Consider the following 21,398-nt stretch of genomic DNA (forward strand, 5'->3'; position numbering starts at 1 on the left):
ATTGTGCATGAGTATCTTTTTGTGGTTTTTGATTATATTGATCATATGGTTAAGTTTTAATAAGGTTGATAATTGTGATAATAGATGTAAAATTGATTCGCCTACCCCCCCTTAGTTATATTGGTGGACTATATATCTAAATAATTAGTATTAAAGCATCAGGTCCTTGAAGAGAAAGATTAACAACTTTGAGAGATCAATGGTGAGTCATTATAGAAAGGATAGCCCTAAGTTTGATGGATTTAACTATGAAAACTCAAAAGAGAAGATAAAGACTCATCAACTATTTATGGGCCCAAGATACTAGATTTTTGCAAAAGATGACAAAATAGTTGTGGAACAAGAAAATCTTAAACAATGTAGTGAAGCAGAAAGAGATTTGTTCATGTGCAATATGAGATCTAGAGAATCCTTATTGATAGTGCTTCCCAAGAATGAATACAGTCACGTAAAATCTTTGGCAACACCCCATCTAATTTTGAAAGCATTAAAATCTACTTTTGAAGGAGATAAACATACAAAAAGGTAAGATTGCAAAACTAAATATGTTTGTTTCAAGATGGTAGAATGGTGGAAGATGAATCTATAAGAAGTTACATTTGTAGGATATCTGATATTGTTGTAAGAATCAAGTCATATGGTGGAACCAAGGAAAAATATGAGGTTGTATAGAAGATCTTGAAAACTTTGACACCACCATTCAAGCAAGTAGCAGAAATTATTGAACCACTAATACCTTGTACTAAAAATTTTTCTAGAGAAATTGTTTTTGGAAGACTAGAAGCAACAAAAGTAGGTTTGAGAAAGTCTGGAGAGTTGACAAGAGTTGAAACATCTTTCAGTGTCTTATGTGTTCAACCAAGTTTATTTAGAAGTGTAAGAACGCATGGATATTTTGCTAGTGCTAGTAGAACTAGATCTGATGAAGATAGGAAGATTGAAGAAGGTATAGCCCTTCTTGTAAACAAAGAACTAGATGGAAATAATATCTTTAAATGTTGGACTTGTAATGAATTTGGTCATTATGCATCTAAATGTTCTAAAAGAGAGAAAAATTATAAGGGAAAGTCTAAGCCTAGAAGACCTAGAAATTGTTTGTATGCAAATGAAGATGAGGGGAGTGAAAGTGATGATGAGATAGTATTTGTAGGTATTAAAGAAGATGATCTTGAAAAAGAAATTAGAGAAGAAAAATCTCTAGTTTCCCAACTTGAAAAGAAATCTAATTGGATAATAGATAGTGGATGTTCACATCACATGACTAGTGATATGAACAAGTTTGTTAAATTCAGGAATCATGATGGATATATTGTTAGAGTTGATAAGAATGTAGCCTATCACATTATAGAGAAAAGATCTATTACTCTTGATGGAAAGAATAATATTGATTATTTTTACTTTGTTGGTGGATAAAGGTTATCAACTGAAATTCACAAAAAAGACTTACATTATTAAAGATAAAGATAGTAAGGATATTGGAATAGGAACAAGGTCCAAAGGTAATGTATTTTAGTTGAATCCCATTGAGATGACATGTTTGGTTGCAAAAGTGGATAATAGTTGTTTATGGCATAAGAGGTTTTGTCATATAAACTTTTACAACATTATGAAGGTTAGTAGCACATTTGTAGTTAGAGATCTACCTAAGATGATAAAGCCTACTAATATTATTTGCAAAGAATGTATTTTGGCTAAGTAGAAGAAGGTATCACTTCCTAGCAAGAATTTCATGACTACAAAGAAGTTGGAGATCATTTACATAGATTTAAGAAGCCCTACTAGGACAGGAGGATTCTATGGAGAAAGGTATTTTGTGATTTTTGATGATGATTTCACTAGATTGATGTGGGTAGCATTTCTAAAAGAGAAATATGAAGCATTTGAAAAGTTTATGATATTTAAGAATAGAGTTGAGAATAAATTTGGTGTTTAGATAAAATGTTTAAGATCAGATAGAGGAGGAGAATTTACCTCTAGAGACTTTAACATGTTTTATGAAGAGAATAGAATTAAGAGATAGATGTCTTCACCCAAGACACCTGAGTAGAATGGAAAAATGAAGAAATAGATTAGTATCAAAGGCAGCAATAGCAATGATGTTTGAAAATGATGTATCCAAGACATTTTGGAGAGAAGCATTCAATACAATGGTGTGCACTATGAAAAGGATACAAATCAAAAAAGGTATGGATAAGACCCCTTATGAATTATGGTTTGGTCATTCACTCTTAGTAAAATATTTCAAAATATTTGGAAGAAAATTTTATATAAAGAGAGATGATGATGTTGGTAAGTTTGGTCTAATAAGTGATGATGATATGTTTCTTGGTTATTCATTAAAAAGTAAACTTACATATATTTTAATTATAGAGCCAAGACAATAGTTGAATGCACAGATGTAAAAGTTGATGGAATGAAGGAAAATATGATGGATTACAATTCTAATGAAGAAGAAGATAATACTAGAATTGTTAGAAAGGATGTAGAAGTTTTCTTTGTGACTAAAAATGATTTGCACAATGATGTGCAAAGTGTTGAGAAAAGAGGAGAAAGATCTAAACCAAGAGAAATGAGAGTTGAGCTAGCAACTCCTACCTCTGATAGGAATCTAATAAAGAATCACCATCTAGAGTAGATAATTGGAAGAAAAGGCAAAGGAGTGATGACAAGGAACATAGTTAATGAAGAGATATGTTTAATTTTTCAAGCTTAACCTAAGAGTATAAAAGAAGCATGTAAAGATGACCTTTAGATTCAAGAAATGAAGGAAGAATTAGATCATATTGAGAACAATGAAATATGGGAAATAGTTCCAAGACCGAAAGATAAGAATGTTATAGAAACCAAATGGATATTCAGAAACAAGGTGAATAAACAAGGAAAACTTGTGAGAAACAAGGATATACTTGTATGCAAAGGATATTCATGGCAAGAAGGAATAGATTATGAGGAAAAATATGCCCCTATAGCTAGAATAGAAGTAATGAGAATCTTCTTGGATTATGAAAAAAAAAAAATTAAATTGTATCAGATAGAAGTCAAATCAGCCTTCCTAAATGGAGAACTTGAAGAAGAGGTATACATTAAGTAGCCTACAGGTTTCCCTCTGACAGAAGAAAAAGATATGGTATGCAGATTGAAGAAAGCTCTATATGGTTTGAAGAAACCATCTAGAACCTAGTATGCAAGGTTGGACAAGTATTTGGCTAGGCCTATATTTTCTAAGGTATGACATATGGTAACTTGTATTTGAAAGAAATTCAAAAGGGTTTGTTGATAATAGTAATATTTTTTAATGACATAATATTTGGAGGTAATGATGAAGCAAGTGATAAGTTTTCTGAAGAAATTAAGATCAAGTTTGAAATGTGAGAAATGAATTTATTCCTAGGTTTGTAGATTAAACAAAATAGTGATGGAATTTTCATTTCATAAACTTAGTATCTAAAAGACTTGTTAAATAGATTTTTCTTGGAAAGATGTAATCTTGTAGGTACACCTATGAGAGCTAGTCATAAGTTATCTAGAAAAGGTGAGACACCTATATTTGAGATGAAGAAGTAAAGATCCATGATTGGAGGTTTGCAATATCTAACTCACACCAAACCAGATATAGAAAATGTTGCTAGGATTGTAGCTAAATTTCAAGTTGATCCTAAGAAGTATCATTATACAATGGTAAGAGGATATTTGGATATTTCAAGGGAACATTTGATTAGGGAATATGGTATGATAGGTTAAGTGATTTCACTCTATGTGTGTATATTGATGTATATTAGGTAGGCAATATGGATAACAAAAAGAGCACCAATGGTGGACTATTCTTTCTTGGAGGAAGATTGGTTTCTTGGCTAAGCAAGAAACAAGATTGTATTTTGTAGAGCACAGCTGAGCTAGAGTATGTAGCAGCAACAAATAATTTTAATCAAGTTATGTGAGTCAAAAAAATGTTGAAGGACAATGGGATAGAATTTTTAGAACCTATTATCATATACTATGATAGCACAAGTCTAGTAAGTATGTCTAATAATCATGTATCGTATCCTAAGACTATGAATATAACTATTAACTATCATGTCTTAAGAGAGAGCATAGTAGAAAATGAGATCAAATTGGAGTATATAAATTCTAAAGATAAAATTATGGATATCTTTATGAATTCCTTACCTAAAGATACATTTGAGTACTTGAGAGGTATTCTTGGGGTTACACCCCTTCCTACTTCTGAGTAGATGATGCAAAGATTGAATTAGTCAAGTGGTATAGAGAACTATTAATTGACTAGACTAGATTCTTATGCTTCCTTTATGGGGGAGTATCTATCATGAGAAGAGTCATTGAGGACTCTTGGTATTTGGTATTGAATAATGTCTTTGGACACTTGAGCTGGTTGAATACTCATAGCATTAAATTGACATAACAATGCCTTTTTGATTGATTTCAATTGGGTAGAAGAGTGCATGAAATACATCTCCTAAGTATTTATGTGGAGAGATGAGTATGAGAAACATCCTCTAGATGAATGGGGGAGAGATAGTTATTAGGAAGATTTAGAAAGATTCATATAAAAGAGAAGGAATATCTCTATGAGAGAGATATGCAGCATGAAGAGTTATTAATGCCAAAGGGGAAGATAAGAGAGAATGGGGGAGAAGCTATGAAGTTTCTTAGTGAACAAATCATGATGATAATCTAGAAGATGTAGAACAAGTCAATGTTTCAAAAGATTTCTAATTTGGTTGATGAAGAGGATTTTAAAATATAAGAACAATGGTAACAAAGCATTGTTTGGCATTTTTGGACCCTAGATGTTTTTCATCTATGTTTCCATCAATTCCAAAGGGGGGATTGTTAGCATGAACGCTAATGGTATTCCTTTGGGGGAGTTTCCTAAGAATTGGTAAGCATGTGGCAGTATTGACATGTTGCATTCATGATTTTGTTTCTCATTGATGTCAACATAATAGTAAGTATGTAATGACTAGAAGAGTAGTAGATAGAGATCAAGGTCATATGAAAAGAGGTTTAATGTTCTAGTTATGCACGTGTAAGGATATTTTCCACACTGTGTCTTGATGATGACGTTAAATGTGTATAAAATAAGTCAAAGACATACAGAAGTTATAAGTGATTCACAGAGAGAAGTAAAAAGACAAAGTAACTATTAAGCAATTTATGATGATTGCATTATATCTTATAATAGAGATATAATCTAGAGATGTGTAGTTAGACATTGATAGTAGATAGTCTTATGGTTATGTTAGCGAGTGCACAAGCCCTAGTGTTGCACATGTGATAAGTTGTATAGAATGTGATCCAACAATGCTATTATTATTATGAAATAATTAATTATCTTATAATAATTAATTGGGAAAACCTCAAGGTTGACTCAAAGAATTATTTTTAAGATATCGTATAAAGGAAAGATGTTTTCCTTCTTTTTAATAAGTATGAAGTGTGAAGTATTCAAGTGTGAACAAGAGAATAGTATTTAGTGAATGCAAGTTAGTGATTTAAGGGATTATTGGATGCAAAGTTTGTGATTTGATAACAAGATCAGAAGGAGTGGAGGTCTAGTTGAAAGGACAGAGAAATAGGAAGGAGTAGTATAGTTCAATTATATTATTCTACAAGGAATAATATACAGATCATTTGGATAGTGGGTTCATTGGTCTTGCCCCTGAATATTTTTGGACAGTGCATCCATTTGCCTTCTACAACTCCTAACAGGGTTGGAATCTCTTAAGAGGGATTTAAAGTCTCTTAATAGGGAATGACTTATAATAATAAAAATTATAGACTCCTAACAAGGTCCATCCTCTAAAAAAGAATATTTATATTAGTATATCATCTTATGGATATCATCTTCACCAGGATTTTCCCTCAAATCAAGGGTTTCCCTAGTTAACATATCTGGTGTTATTATGCATGAGTATCTTGTTGTGGTTTCTAATTGTATTGCTCATATGGTTAAGTTTTAATAAGATTAATAATTGTGATACTAGTTGTATAATTGATTCCACCCCCCATCTTAGTTATACTAGTGGACTATATATTCTAACAAAAAGTGCAAATGCCAAAGTAGGAAAAGGCATTGATATATGCAAATACTAGTTCATGCACAAACACTGATCAATTTTATGGTTTAAAAAATGAGATAAAAAAGTCTTAGATAAGAGAGGTGGATATGTAAATTTGTAATAGAGATGTCAATTAGTGCAAACGATAGTGCAATAATATGTGTCAATCTGTAATATTTCTTACTAAACTCAGAAAAACTAAAACTAAATGCCTAAGTTGATATCAATGTATGACTTGTAAGAATCCAACTTCACATCGAGGAGTGTCAAATACACATGATCAAGGCCATTATCACTTATATAATCATAATAAACATAAATGAAATTAATATATTGAGAATAGCAATATAATGTTAGATCAATGAAAGTATGTATAAAGGGGATGAGAGAACACATCATGCTCAAAACATTTTAACTAGAAGTAGTTCCTCACATATAAATTGGTTCCCAATAGTGACATACTAAACCACCCAACTTTGTGGTACCATCAAGCCCACTCCATTATGCTTGTAGAGATAGTCATGATCCAAACAAAAAAAATCACCTATATAAGTAAGCTATCACTCAAGCCACACAAGTTCACAAGTATAGGGAGGGTACAAAAATCCAAATAAAGTCACTCATATGAAGAAAACCATGTATAATATGGAGAGAAATCAACATGTAGTCACAAAGAATGTAAGTACACTAAGGCCACTAGCACATATTAGTCACAGTTTATTATAAAGTTTCAAGAGCAGGAGTGTCATCACATGGAACATGGTGACTCATGTGGCTTCAAGAAATCCTTCTTTCACCAAGGAATCTCTATTGATCTATATCAATGTCCATAGAAAAAAAGGCTATTCATACAATATCAACATCAATAAATGGAAAGGTACTATACCTTATCAATGTCCTCAAACAACAACAAGTTAGTCACAATAATTTTGGTTATTATGTTTTAACCTTGCAAGATCATTTATTTGCCACTTTACTAAGAGCTCTACCCTTGGATATTCCTAGACACCTTTATGTCTTTTCCTACCTTGGAGAGACACTCCACTCCACTACTCAAACACCAAAAAAACTCATCTTGTTGCAACAATGGGGCACGATAAAAATAAATTACAAAGGCATAAAATAGTAAAATATTCAAAATTCATAAAATCATAATGAAGCATGGTAAGATTGATTGGTCTTAAATCAAGAGCATAGGTCTCTCAAAGATCTTGTCTAGGCACAACTTATTTGTGCTTATGATGCAACCTCAACAAAAATATTGGTATTATGATGTAGTCTCAACACAACATTAATATATCAAGATGTGATCACAGATTAAGCATCTAATATAATTTAATAAGCTAAGGAAATAACACGCAGATGAAAAAAAATCCCCAAAACACTTCAAGGAAAAGAAATGGGTGATTACATAGACAAGGTAACGATACCAATTTTCTTGATTAGATTCTTTCTAAGAGCCCAAATCCCAATAGAACTAGTCAACCACCTTGATAGAACTTGAGGATGGCTCACAAGGCCCCAAATGCATAGAAAATTGAAATTTTGGCAAAACCCAACAAGTGTAAAAATTATCAAATTATAATAAAACGGTGACTTTGCATCATGATAACTATAGTTTTGAATGTCCTCTATCCATTATGATCACATGATCCTATCACAAACCTGCAATAATACCAATATAATTACTTAAAATATTCCAAACATGGTGATAAATGAATTTTGAGATCACAAAAACCTAAGCATGCCCAAAAATGTCCAAAAATCAAAAGTAAAATCTTGTGATCTATGATAATCCATTAGTTCTCACATACTCAACATACCAACCATACAATAAAATTAAAATTATAACCTCATCAAAGAAAAGGATGAGATGAAATACAAAGTTGAAAGATTAAACTTAGGCACACATTCATGTGGCTCAACAACTAATGAAACAACTAGGAATCCTATTGTGATAAAATTTCTTTACACTAAAGTTACTATTTCACAAAATAATCAATTTCCAAAATGATGAGACTCTTATTTCTACAAAATCACAATAATTAAGACAATTTCTAGGTCATATTCGAAAGACAAGTCCACCAAGATAACTAAGAGGGGGGCTTAATTGATATGAAATTAAAACAACTCTTAGTATCCTTATTAATTCAAAAACATGTAAACAGTAGATGCAACAACCACAACAAGATAATCATACACAATAACATCATATCTGTTAACTAGGGAAACCTTTTATCAGAGGGAAAACCCCATTGGGGATGGTACTTATAAAATGATGTACTAATATAGAAGTTTCTTGTAAAAGGAACCCTATTAGGATTCAATTAAATACATTCAATACATATCAATCCCTATTAGGATATTCCAACGTCATTAGGAGTTGTGCCAACCCTATTTGGAGTTATTTAGGAAGACAAAAGAACCCACTATCCAAACAAATTTGGTTTTATTCTCACTAAATAATATGTACATAAACTCTATCCAACAACAACTTATTTACCAAATCTAGTTCCTTGTAATCCTATTATGCCTCAACTATAACAACCACTACTCTAATCCAAAAGATATTTGCATGTAAGTTCACAAAATACAATATCTCATTGATTACACAATATCCACACAGGATGATTTCAACCAAGGTTTTAGGATTAAACCTCAGACAGAAATAACAATTACATGCAAATATAAACAATATCAAAAAATAATAGATCACACAAAAAAGAACACAAGACACCAAGATTTAACGTGGTTCAACCAATCCCTAGGCTATATCCACCAAATAGCAAGTCTGATATTACTATGATCCAATGACTACAACCTAATTACAATCTATAATCCCTTACAGATCAATACTGCCACAAGAACCAATTTTTGCATCACTCACTATGAACCAATCCCTAACCCTAAGCCCTTTTATACAAGTATTTTTACACTTTAGGGTTACAACATATCATCCATAAATTGGAAAATATTAGCCCAAACTTTAGTGGTGAATCAGTAAATAGTACCAAAAATGAAGTATGTACAGTACTTCCCTGATTAGTCACCACAAACTAACACAAGGAAATCATCTTTCTTTTTATACCAAGTCCTAGAATAAGTTATTGAGATGGCCTTGAGGCTTTCTCAATTTACATAATTAATATAGGACCAACTTAAGATATTGCATTTATATGTTACATTACAATATTACATCATTTTACAATTATAAATAATATGTTGACTTGTAGTCTTCATAAATCTTCATGTTTCAATAATCTAAATTCATGTCATTAACCACAACCTCCTCAACATGTCTTCTACCTCCATCTAATTTTGCTTGATCAAATTCTATCTTAGTTAGGAGATACAATCCAAACAACAGTAAGTGCTTCCCAAAAATACTATCTAATTAAATGTTACCTTCATTAAGTCCATCATAAGTCAATCTAGTCTTAATATTTCTATACACTGTAGTGCCTCTCATGTTTATAGTCTATACCTAATTATTTATTTTGATATGAGAGATACTTGATACTCTTATTTTGTACCTTTTTGATGACCCAAGGGTCAGATGTTATACTTTGATTCAGTATCATAGATGCTTTACTGCTATGTTGTTTAGTTTATCATATTTGCATGTTGATGCTGTTTTGAGATGACGGTAGATCTATGAGGATATTTGGTTATATGGTTTAGTGGACATAATTGTTGATTATGTTATGAGATAAATTTTATGCTATGGTTATTTACTTCATTCTTGTACCTTTATGCTTTCTGTGAATGTGAGTGATGTAAATGGATTAAATAGGTATTTTAATACATGTTTCTTTGGCTATGATATTATATGAAATTACACTTGATCATGTATCTTAGTGTGCAGGAATTATATCACTAGTAGTGGCACATGAAGTTAGTGATTTAGCTATTCATATTTTACCAATATCATCCCTATATGGTCGACGTATCCTTATTTTAATTGTTTTAATTAAAACCTTTCAGTGATTAATAAATTTGAACTCATCTATATTATGTGATTAGACTAGTAATAATGTCTGTGCATTTAGAGGTTCACTCTGTCATGAAAGTGTTAAGTGATTTTCTGTGATTTTGAGTTTTCAGGCTTTAAATCTTTTTGCATTTAATTTTTGGCAGATTTGCCTTAGGTGAATTTTCTTTACGAATAATAACCTATTTTCATTTGGGTCGATTCAAAGTTTAGCTACTCCAGCTAGCTATTTTCCATAATCAACTCTTCAATCAAAAAGTGAATAAGTATTGAAAAGGTGAATTCATTATTCACTTCTCACTTTTTAGAAATAGAAATTTGAGAGCTAATTTGGAAATCCTCTTCTAAAGGATTGGTTTTCTATTCATTCTAGGAGCTGTGAGCGTGGGATTTTTGCGAGATCAGTCTCGTTGGATCCAGCTCGGGAAGACCTTGCTTTGCCATCACTTTTGATAGATTTGGTGGGGTGTTTGTTTTATCTAGCTATTTTCAGTATTTGCCCCTTAGTTGTTAGGTAGGGCTTTCCTATTTTATTGTTTTTATTTCATTTCAGCTTTTGTTTCTTGTAGCAATATGCTAGGAGGTTGAGAACTAGTGTTCCCCTCTATTTTTGTTTGTTGGTTCTACTCGGTTGGTTAGTTATGAACATTTTCCCTATTTTTAGGATGGGGGTTTGGGTTTTTGAGCTGTTATGCTAGCCTTTTTTGCATACGGTGCCAAATTTCATTTATTTTTAGATTTTTGGGGTTTTTGCACCCAAAAGCCAAATGGGTTTTAATTTCAAAAATTTTGCAAAATTTAGGGTTTTTACCTCATTTTGTGTGCCACCCTATTTTCTCAAGTTTTCTCAGCACAATGTGGTTTGTGGACCTAGATGATCTATTTGGATATCAGTCAAACCACTATTGCATCTTTCTGTTGCATTGGGTTGAGTGTTGTGTCTGTCCTCTCGAATCTGTTTTGGTTGAGTGACTTTATGCTTGTGTTCTCATCCAGTCCTTGTGTTGATCTTCATGATGGTGGTGTGCCACACATGATTACGTACATGTACATTTTTTAGGTGACTTGTGGGGCCTAATCTTTCATTTTTCTTCTAAAAGTTATGATCGTTGTGTTAGATTGTGGTGACTAATTAGGAAAGTATTGTACATAGTTCATGAATTCTTTGGGGTTTAGGGCATTGCCCCGAAAAAAATTTGGGCCCTATTTTATTGGGATTTTGGGCTGACATGTAATTACTAATTATAACCCTAAAGTAGTTAAAATAATTATATAAAAGAGCTTAGGGTTAGGGATTGTTTCATAAGGTGTGATGCGAAATTGGTTCTTGTAGCGGTATTGAGCTGTAAGGGATTACGGATTGTAATCAAGTTGTAATCACTGGATCATAAAAATATTGGATTTGTTGTTTGGTGGATGTAGCCCAGGGATTGGGTGAACCACATTAAATCTTGGTGCCTTGTGTACTTTTCTGTGTGATCTATTATTTTTTTTGTTATTGGTTATATTTGCACGTAATTGTTATTTTTGTTTGTGGTTTAATCCTAACACATTAGGGTTGGGTTGGGAGTTTGCATGCCTACAGGCACTCATCATTGGATGAGCATGGGTAGGGTAGGGTCACATATGGAAGGGGCTTCTATCTCGTAGCCTAGTGACCTTGTCCCATAAGGTTGGTGTGAAGAAGTAGAGAGAGAGAGAGTAGCAAATGGGAGAGAGATTGTGAGAGAGAGTAGGTGGTGGGAGAGGGAGTGAGAGAGGGAGAGAGAGGGGGGGTGGGAGTATGTGTAAGAGAGAGTGTGAGAGTGTGTGTGAGAGAGAGAGAGAGTAGGGGTTGGCAGAGAGAGAAAAAAAGATAGGAGAGAGAGTGAGAGTAGGGGAAGGGAGATAGAGAGAGTAAGCAGTGGGAGAGGGAGAGAGGAGGATGAGAGTGTATGAGTGAGAGAGAGTAGGGGATGGGAGAGAGAGAGAGAGAGAGAGAGAGAGTAGGGGATGGGGGAGAGAGAGAGAGAGAGTAGGTAGTGGGAGAGGAAGAGAGAGGGGGATGGAAGTGTGTGTAAGAGAGAGAGTATGGGATGGGAGAGGAGAGAGGGTGAGAGAGAGTAGGGGATGGGAGAAAAAGTAGGTTATGGGAGAGGGAGTAGGAGAGGGAGAGAGAGAGAGAGAGAGAGAGAGAGAGAGAGAGAGAGAGTAGGGGATGGGAGGGGAGGGAGAGAGTGAGAGAGAGTAGGGTATGGGAGAGGAGAGAGAATGAGAGAGAGTAGGGGATGGGAGAGAGAGAGAGTGAGAGAGGGTAGGCAGTGGGAGAGGGAGTAGGAGAGGGAGAGTGAGAGAGAGTAGGGATGGGAGAGGGGAGAGAGCAAGAGAGAGTAGGGGATGGAAGAGGAGGGAGAGAGAGACTAGGGGATGGGAGAGGAGAGGGACTAGGGGATGGAAGAGGAGGGAGAGAGTAGGGGATGGGAGAGAGAGTAGGCAGTGGGAGAGGGAGAGAGGGGGGGGATGGGAGTGTGAGAGAGAGAGTAGGCAGTGGGAGAGGGAGAGAGGGGGGGATGGGAGTGAGAGAGAGATTAGGGGATGGGAGAGGAGAGAGAGTAGGAGGTGGGAGAGAGAGAGAGAGAGAAGGTCATGGGAGAGGGAGAGAGAGGGGGGGATGGGAGCGTGTGAGAGAGAGAGTAGGGGATGGGAGAGGAGAGAGGGTGAGAGAGAATAGGGGATGAGAGAGAGAGTAGGTGGTGGGAGAGGGAGTAGAAGAGGGAGAGAAAGAGAGAGATTAGGTGATGGGAGAGGAGAGAGAGTAGGGGATGGGAGAGGAGAGAGGGTGTGAGGGAGTAGGGGATGGAAGAGAGAGTAGGCAGTGGGAGAGGGAGAGCAAGAGAGAGAGAGAGTAGGGGATGGAAGAGGAGAGAGAGAAAGCGAGAGAGAGAGAGAGAGAGTAGGGGATGGGAGGAGAGAGAGAGAGAGAGAGAGAGTAAGAGTAGGGGATGGGAGAGAGAGTGAGAGAGTAGGCAGTGGGAGAGGGAGTAGGAGAGGGAGAGCAAGAGGGAAAGTAGGGGATGGGAGAGGAGAGAGAGTAGGGAGAGAGGGTAGGGGATGGGAGAGAGAGAGTAGGTAGTGGGAGAGGGAGAGCAAAAGAGAGTAGGGGATGGGCGAGGGGAGAGAGAGAGAGAGAGAGAGTAGGGGATGGGAGAGAGAGAGTAGGTAGTGGGAGAGGGAGAGAGAGGGGATGGGAGTGATAGAGAGAGTAGGGGATGGGAGAGAAGAGAGGGTGAGAGAGAGTAGGGGATGGGAGAGAGAGAGGGGGAGAGAGAGAGAGAGAGAGAGAGAGAGAGAGAGAGCAGTGGGAGAGGGAGTAGGAGAGGGAGAGTGAGAGAGAGAAAGAGAGTAGAGGATGGGAGAGGAGAGAGAGAGCGAGAGAGAGTAGGGGATGGGAAAGGAGAGAGAGAGTAGGGGATGGGGGGGAGAGAGAGTGTGTGTGAGAAAGTAGGCAATGGGAGAGGGAGTAGGAGAGGGAAAGTGAGAGTAGGGGATGGGAGAGGAGAGAGACTGAGAGAGAGTAGGGGATGGGAGAGGATAGAGAGAGAAAGACAGAGTAGGGGATGGGAGAGGAGAGAGAGTAGGGGATGGTAGAGGAGAGAGAGTAGGACATGGGGGATGGTGGGATAGGGAGAGATTATGTTTCACTAAAATACTAATAATTTTTTTCCAAGGTGGCTCTCAACAACCACAAAACAAAACTGGAGAACACCTACAAAATTTGGAGAAAACCCATCTTTAGATCTACAAAATTATACTCCAAAATAGCCTCAACCATCTCTGACATTTTCTTAATCTCTATTGTTATTTTGTTTTTAATTTCTACATAGCAATTACCAGTTTTACTTTATAACAACTTTACACTTCACTATTTGCATTATAATATATGTAGTCTCCCTTACTATTGCTCCACTTTACTATAGTCTCATGTTTTATTTTAATTTCTTTTAAATGCTTCTAGGCATACTATATTTTAATACTTGAATAATAATTCCCTTTAATTTCTGCACATTAAGCACTTTAGATATACCCATTTATTATATCTCTTTCATTTGATTCTTCTTTCCTATTTTTGTGCCTAGTCAAAATCTAGTGAACACCTAGTTAATAGCTTGCACAATAGTGTGGTATGCCTTGATTGGTTCAACCACCCACCTTTTTGCCACCTAGATGCCTCGTCATTGCCACCTCTACTTCCTACTCTATCAGTGCCACATGGTGGACCCTACCATGTGGTGCAACCTCATGATCCTATGTTAACATCACCATTTTGCAACTAGGATCATGGGATCATGAGATCTCATAATGTGGCACCTGCACACCGCCAATCAGCATCAACAACACTACTATGTGAGCTACATTTCATCCTCTTATTCATTGTCTAATCCTTGTCATGGCCACATAGTCACTTGCATCATCCTTAAACTCGGGACACGTGTTACAATCTCATAATCTTGTGAGTGTTAACAACTGAGCACCTTTGATCCTAGGATTACAAGAGTCGTTGATTTCTACTCGCCCTTTAACAACCCCATAATCACTTTTCTTCTATTTCCACTTGGAAACCTCTATTTGGTCCACTAGTCCCATCATTTCTAGTTAGTCCTCTACATCACCATCTATCTAAGTTCCACACTCTCATATGTCATGCAGACACAATCCTACGTGGCTAATTGGTACCTACAATTTTAATCATGGGATTGCAGGAGTGTTCCACCTATCTCTTGGGTCCCTCTCATTGTCTTAGTTTGTGTGCCAATTGGATCCTCTTGATTCATTGTTAGACAACCAAGTCACACACTGGTCATTACCACTTCATCTCTTGGTCACCACATGTCAAGATGTCATCAATCAACAACACTACCATGTCAATCACATTCTATCCTCTTATTCATTGTCTAATCATTTTCACCACCACATAGTCACTTGCATTATACTTAAACTTGGGACACATGTCACAATCTCATAATCTTGTGATCATTAACCACTAAGAACCTTCAATCCTGGGATTATGAGAGGCATTGATTTCTACTCGCTCTTTAACATGGGCCCCATGATTACTTTGTTTCTAGTTCCACAACCTTTGATTGGTTTTACAATCCCATCATTGCTAATTGGTTGCCCACATCATCATTTGTCTGGCCCCACTCTTCCTCATGTCACCCTTGGAACACAATCCTACAAGGCTAGTCAACACCTACAATTTTAATTGTTGGATCATGGGAGTGCACCACCAATCTCTTGGGTTCCTCTCACTGTCTTGGTTTATGTGCCAATTGGATCCTCTTGATTCATTGTTAGACTACCAAGTCACACACTAGTCATTACCACATCATCTCTTGGTCACCACATGTCAAGATGCCATCAATCAACAACACTACCAAGTCAGCCACATTTTATCCTCTTATTCATTGTCTAATCATTTTCACCACCACATAGTCACTTGTATCATACTTAAACTTGGGACACATGTCACAATCTCATAATCTTGTGATCGTTAACAACTAAGAACCTTTGATCTTAGGATTATGAGTCATTGATTTCTGCTTGCTCTTTAACATGGCCCCCATGATTACTTTTCTCATAACTTTCCACATGGAAACCTTTGATTGGTTTTCTAGTCCCATCATTGGTAGTTGTCCGTCTACATCATCATTTGTCTAGCCCCACACTTTCTCATGTCACCCAAATACAATCCTGTAAGGCCAGTCAACACCTACAATTTTAATTGTGGGACCATGGGAGCGCACCACCGATCTCTTGGGTCCTTTGACACCAACTACGATGCAACTTATTTGCACTATCGATAGTCATGCTAGTCCTGCCCCTGCTCGACTGCTCTACCAACTTCCACACAGATGAGACGAGCATGTTAGGGACTGTTAAATCCTCAAATCATATTCTCGTCAAAGCTAAGCATAATACTTATAAATGATTTTTTTACCTTGTTGAATGAGCGATATATTTTTAGTTGATAAAGTTTGCTGTGAAACAACTCAATATTTTCAAAAAAAATTAATATAAAAATTACATTATATTTTATATTTTGAATTTTAAATTGTAAGTGTTATTAATAATGAAGAAATATTTTTAGAATAAAATTTTGTAATTAAAAGAGATTAATTTCATAAAATTTAAAAATATGATTTAAAAAGAATTTAAATTTATTTAAAAATAAATAATATTTCTATTTTTATTATAATAATATACTTTGTTATTGAATTTTACTATTGTGTCTTTACTTGAATAATTGTACAACTGATAAAACAATAAATATTATTATTATTTATTCAAAATAATTTTAATTACTTATTATTATTATTTAGTGGAGAGGATCTTAAGTCTCATCAGCAATACCTCCAAAAAGTGTAACAAAGTTTCTATTTAATTCATTATTATTTTCTACAAAGTGTAAATCATTATTTGTTTATATTTGTTTGTTTGTTTGATCAAATATTCTCTAAGAAAAGACAAACATTAATCTTATGTAGGGATGTGTCTAGGGATGTGTCATATCCTAGATCTAGAACAATTCTTTAGTTATTTTAATCACACTTTTTTGTTGTAGTTTTACAACATTTATATATTATACAATAAAAATTTGATTTGAGAAATAAGAAAGAATAAATTTGTGTTAGGGTTTCAATACTTTGAACAAGTTTACACATGTTTTTATATTCTTTCTTGATGGAAATATGTTCATCAAAAAGCAAAAAAAAAATTCATATCTACAGACATATTTATTAAATCTTTACAACAATTATTATCTCATATATTTTAAAATTAAATGCCCAATAAATTTAAATCATGTTTTCTTCATCAAAATATGAATTTACTCTTCAAGAGTGAAAAAACCATACAAGCCATGATTTTCAATATAAAAATTAAAATAACATTTAAAAATGTTTTCACAACCTTTTTATATTATAGAACAAATGTATAATCTTTATTGGATTATAAAAATTGGATGGTTATAGTATTAAGTTCTTCATTATAATTGGTATGCATTTTTTATTTGTGTCTAGAATTGTTTTTAAGATTCTTTTACCCATGTTTTTATATTATTCCTTGATGGAAATATGTTCATCAATAAAGAAAATAAAATATTTCACATCTACAAACATATTAGTCATTGTAATAATTATTATCTTTCAAAATATGAATTTAGTCTTCAAGAGGAAAAATAACATACAAGACTTATATTCTTTTCAATCTAAAAATTAATAAAATAAAATAATTTTTTTTTATAACCTTTTTATATTAGAGAATAAAAATACAGTCTTTATAGATTATAAAAATTGGATAGTTATATTATTAAGTTCTTCATTATAAATGATGTGCATTTTTTATTCGTGACTAGAATTCTTTTTAAGATTCTTTGTGAAATTTGATTTCAGAAATAAGAAAGAATAATTCATGTTAGGGTTTCAATACTTTGAACAAGTTTACACATGTTTTTATATTCTTTCTTGATAGAAATTTTTAAAATATTTCATATCTACAAATATAAATGAAGTAAAATTTCCATAATCCAATCTAAGTTTCCAACATAGCCATCAAATAATTATCTCAAAATAAACAATTGCACATCAAATGTCTTATTCCACACATAAATCTTGAAAATTAAAATACACATTTCATTCACACAACATTGTTTTAACTACATGTTTAAAAAAATTCAACAATGTACTTATTTCATAGTAAAATGTGATCTAAAACAACATTAGAATATGACTCTGAATGTTGACCTTAAGATTAGCAAGTAGAGTGCTATATTCAAAATTATAATAACTTTTATTATTTTATTAATTGTACTACTATTGAAAGTAAAGACACAAAATAAAATTCAATAATAAAATCTATTATTATAATAAAAATAGACTACAATATATTTTTAAAATAAATTTAAATCTGTTTCAATTGTAAAAATATTGAGATAATTTAATGAAATTAATCTTTGTACTTACAAAATTTTATTCTAAAAATATTTCTTTATATTCAAAATTTAAAATATAAAATATAATGTAATTTATTAAAAATTATGAACTCTATATTACATCTAAAGTAAAATGCTTGAGTTGTTTCACAGTAAACTTTATAGCTAAAAATATATTGTTCACTCCCTCACATCCCTATCTGTCCCATCATCGTGAACCGTGTGAAAGTTGGCAATGATCCGGGCAAGGGTAGGAGTTGGCAAGTAGTGGCTATCCCGCAACTTATATGCACCCACACTAGTGTTAAATAATATTAAGTCTTTTATATATAACTGAAATACACTCAAAAGAAGTATACATAAGTTGCAACACAGCTATTGACAATGCAAATAAGTTGGCATTGTAGCCGGTGCCTGGTCCCTCTCATTGTCTCGGTTTGTGTGCCTATTGATGTCCCCTGATTAATTGTCAGGCCACCAAGTCATCACCACATCATCTCTTGGCTGCCACATGCCAAGATACCATCAATTTTCGTCAGCAGGCGTGCTTGTTCAAAATGTATTCGAGGTCAACATATTTAAGTCAGTGGGCCGCACGCTCATGAGAAAATCTCCAAGTCAAAAAATGATGATGGCCATAGTCTCCATAATAGAAATCACGATTACTCAAAGCATAGCTGTTATGCTTCTTTAACTAGATGATTCAATCTCTATCATCGCTGTTGTATGCATACTGTCCTTTAACTACATTTTGCATACATTTCTACTAGTAGAGAAATTTCCTCTTTCCTTTTCAATAAACTTATTTTGTTTCAAAAGCAATCATGCGATTTTCTCCAAAAAAAGAAAGTTCATGTGCCTTGTCAATGCTTTTGAGTACATGTCTTAAAATTATTGTATCTTCCATCCCGCAATGGTATCCTAAGCTGCCATTTTAGCTTTTCCTACGAGGACACTTTCACAGATTTGGTAGCCTGCCTTTCCACCATGTGACTGAAAAAGTTCCTAATCAACAAACATATTCTCTTTGTATTTGAGTTGCACCTACAAATTCACAAATATCATTTAAAGATATTAAATGCTTACCCTAACTAGTGTCAGCAAGTTTGGCGAGAAAAACCATTTTACAAGACGACAATAAAAGAAGTAAAAAACTAACAATACAACTCACAGAAAGTTATTAATTATATCATGCAGCGGTTGTTATGTTTAAAAACACCAATAAAGAACGCAAGGCAAGTTACATGACGGGATATTATATGTGGAGGTTGGTAGGCTTGGCCTATATTTTAGCAGTAAGACTGGCGGGCATTTGGAGATGATAATGGAGTTAATAAGCTCATTTGCAGTGGTGCTCACCATTATCACATTTGCCTCACAACCCACTGAGTCGGCAGCAATGTTCAAATTAGGAAAGTTAAAAAGAAGCAATTTGCATTTCTATTTCCACGACACGGTTTCATGACAAAACGTGACGGCCGTTGAGGCGGCGTCTGCTCCATCGACCAAATCTTCTCCCACTTTCTTCGGAACGGTAATGGTGATTGACGACCCTTTGATGGAAGGGCCTGAGCCAGCCTCCGAACTGTTGGGGAGAGCTCAGGGTTTATACGCGTTTGCAGGCCAAACGGAAACTCAACTGTTAATGGCGGTCACTTACGTTTTCCAGAGTGGAGAGTTCAATGGAAGCACACTCATAATGGTGGGTCACAACGATGTTTTTCAAGAGGTAAGCGAAATGCCAATTGTGGGAGGGAGTGGACAATTGCGGTTGGCTAGAGGATATGCCCTCGCCCACACACTCTCCTTCAAGCCCAAAACTGGCAATGCAATTGTCCAATACAATGTCACTGTGCTTCATTATTATTAGAGTTACTTCTGCTGATTCATGCTTTAGCCTCTCTTGGGGAGCATCAACATTGTAAGTGCCATGTCCCTTTATTTGCATCAATTTGTGTCTTGCTGGAAACTTTCTCCGTTTGAACAGTTTAGGTCATGGTAATGGGTTCCTTTTGACTATTGTATTTGTTTATGATGGTCATCTTTAAACATTATATATTAATGGAAAAATAAAGTTTAGAAGAATAAGTCAATTTTAACTATTCAATGCTTTGGACGCTGCTATCCTCCCTACAAATTGTACTAATGACTAAATTTGAAAAAAATGAAAACACAATAATTTTTTTTGAAATTTTCATCATTTGATTTTCATGATCTATATATTTTGTGATCGAAAACAACAAAAATTTTGAGAAAATTTCACTATGTTTTTGTGAATCTGAAAAAGAATCATGTTTGACTCTATTTTTTGTCTTTGGTGCATTTTGTCTAGATATTAGACTGCACTCAATACTTTTAGCCTATAAATCAACTCTTTGTGTAAGATGTTTAAGCCGTCTAACTTTTGAAGAAGAAAAGAAAAAACAAGTTTCATTTTAAGGAATTATGTGATATGTAATGCAAATCTTTTCACATCTTGATGAAATATGTAATTCAAGATCCATCTTGAATTACATATTTCATCAAGATGTGAAAAGATTTGCATTATATATATATTCTCTCATCAAAGCAAGTGACTTTTTTGTTGAGAAATAGTAAATATGATGAATGGTTTAGAATATATATTATTTTCAAACAATATCGATTGCTAAATACCAAAAATGGTGTCCATGGGTGCCAGATATTGCATATGGTCACCCCAATTTATCACTTGCAGATTTGAATATAAAATTGCTTCCCCTTGACATGGATCAACATAAGAAGATCCCTGTGTGTATCTGCCAAGCCACAGTCTGACATGAATTCCAAGTAAAAATGTGTCTTTGATGATTAAATGTAGACCCCTGACCAAATATTTGTCAAAAAAAAAATCCCCCTCGATGTAAAATTTTAGGCTTCTTTCAAGGAATTTGCAGACCCCAATATCTGTGTGTGGCCCAAAGATGTCATGTTGCAACCAATAATGTCATTCATACTGCTAAAATAATGGTCACTTGTTTTTGGCAAATGCCTGCGAAAAGCATGCTTGCACATGTAGTTGCAAAGAAGAGCAAGGCCAATACGAATAAGGATACATGAGCTAAATTTTGTGTCACAATTATGCCAAAATACCAAGTCTAATCATCCATCTAGCTCTTGTGGCATGAGAAAGTACTATGTTTCCCACCACCATATGGTTTTCTTAACTAATGTCATTAACATAGAAAAGTCATCATTTTCTGCAATATAGAACCTTTCTAGTTCACCATCCTTTATCCTTTCAGGCAATTCAATACCCTGTTTCTCCAATTTCTCCTTCAGTGTTTGCAAAATATTGTGTTGCTTCACATTTTCCACTATTTCCACCTGGTCCCTTTCA

The 21,398-nt window shown here is 34.4% G+C and overlaps 1 pseudogene; it reads left to right on the forward strand.

The window, feature by feature from the left end:
- Positions 1-19,395: 19,395 nt before the first annotated feature.
- Positions 19,396-19,964, forward strand: LOC149562639 (dirigent protein 23 pseudogene; annotated as a pseudogene).
- Positions 19,965-21,398: the final 1,434 nt, after the last annotated feature.

This window comes from Cupressus sempervirens, chromosome 4 (genome assembly GCF_028749045.1).
Source record: "Cupressus sempervirens isolate cs-2001-9-10 chromosome 4, ASM2874904v1, whole genome shotgun sequence".
Lineage (NCBI taxonomy): Eukaryota > Viridiplantae > Streptophyta > Pinopsida > Cupressales > Cupressaceae > Cupressus > Cupressus sempervirens.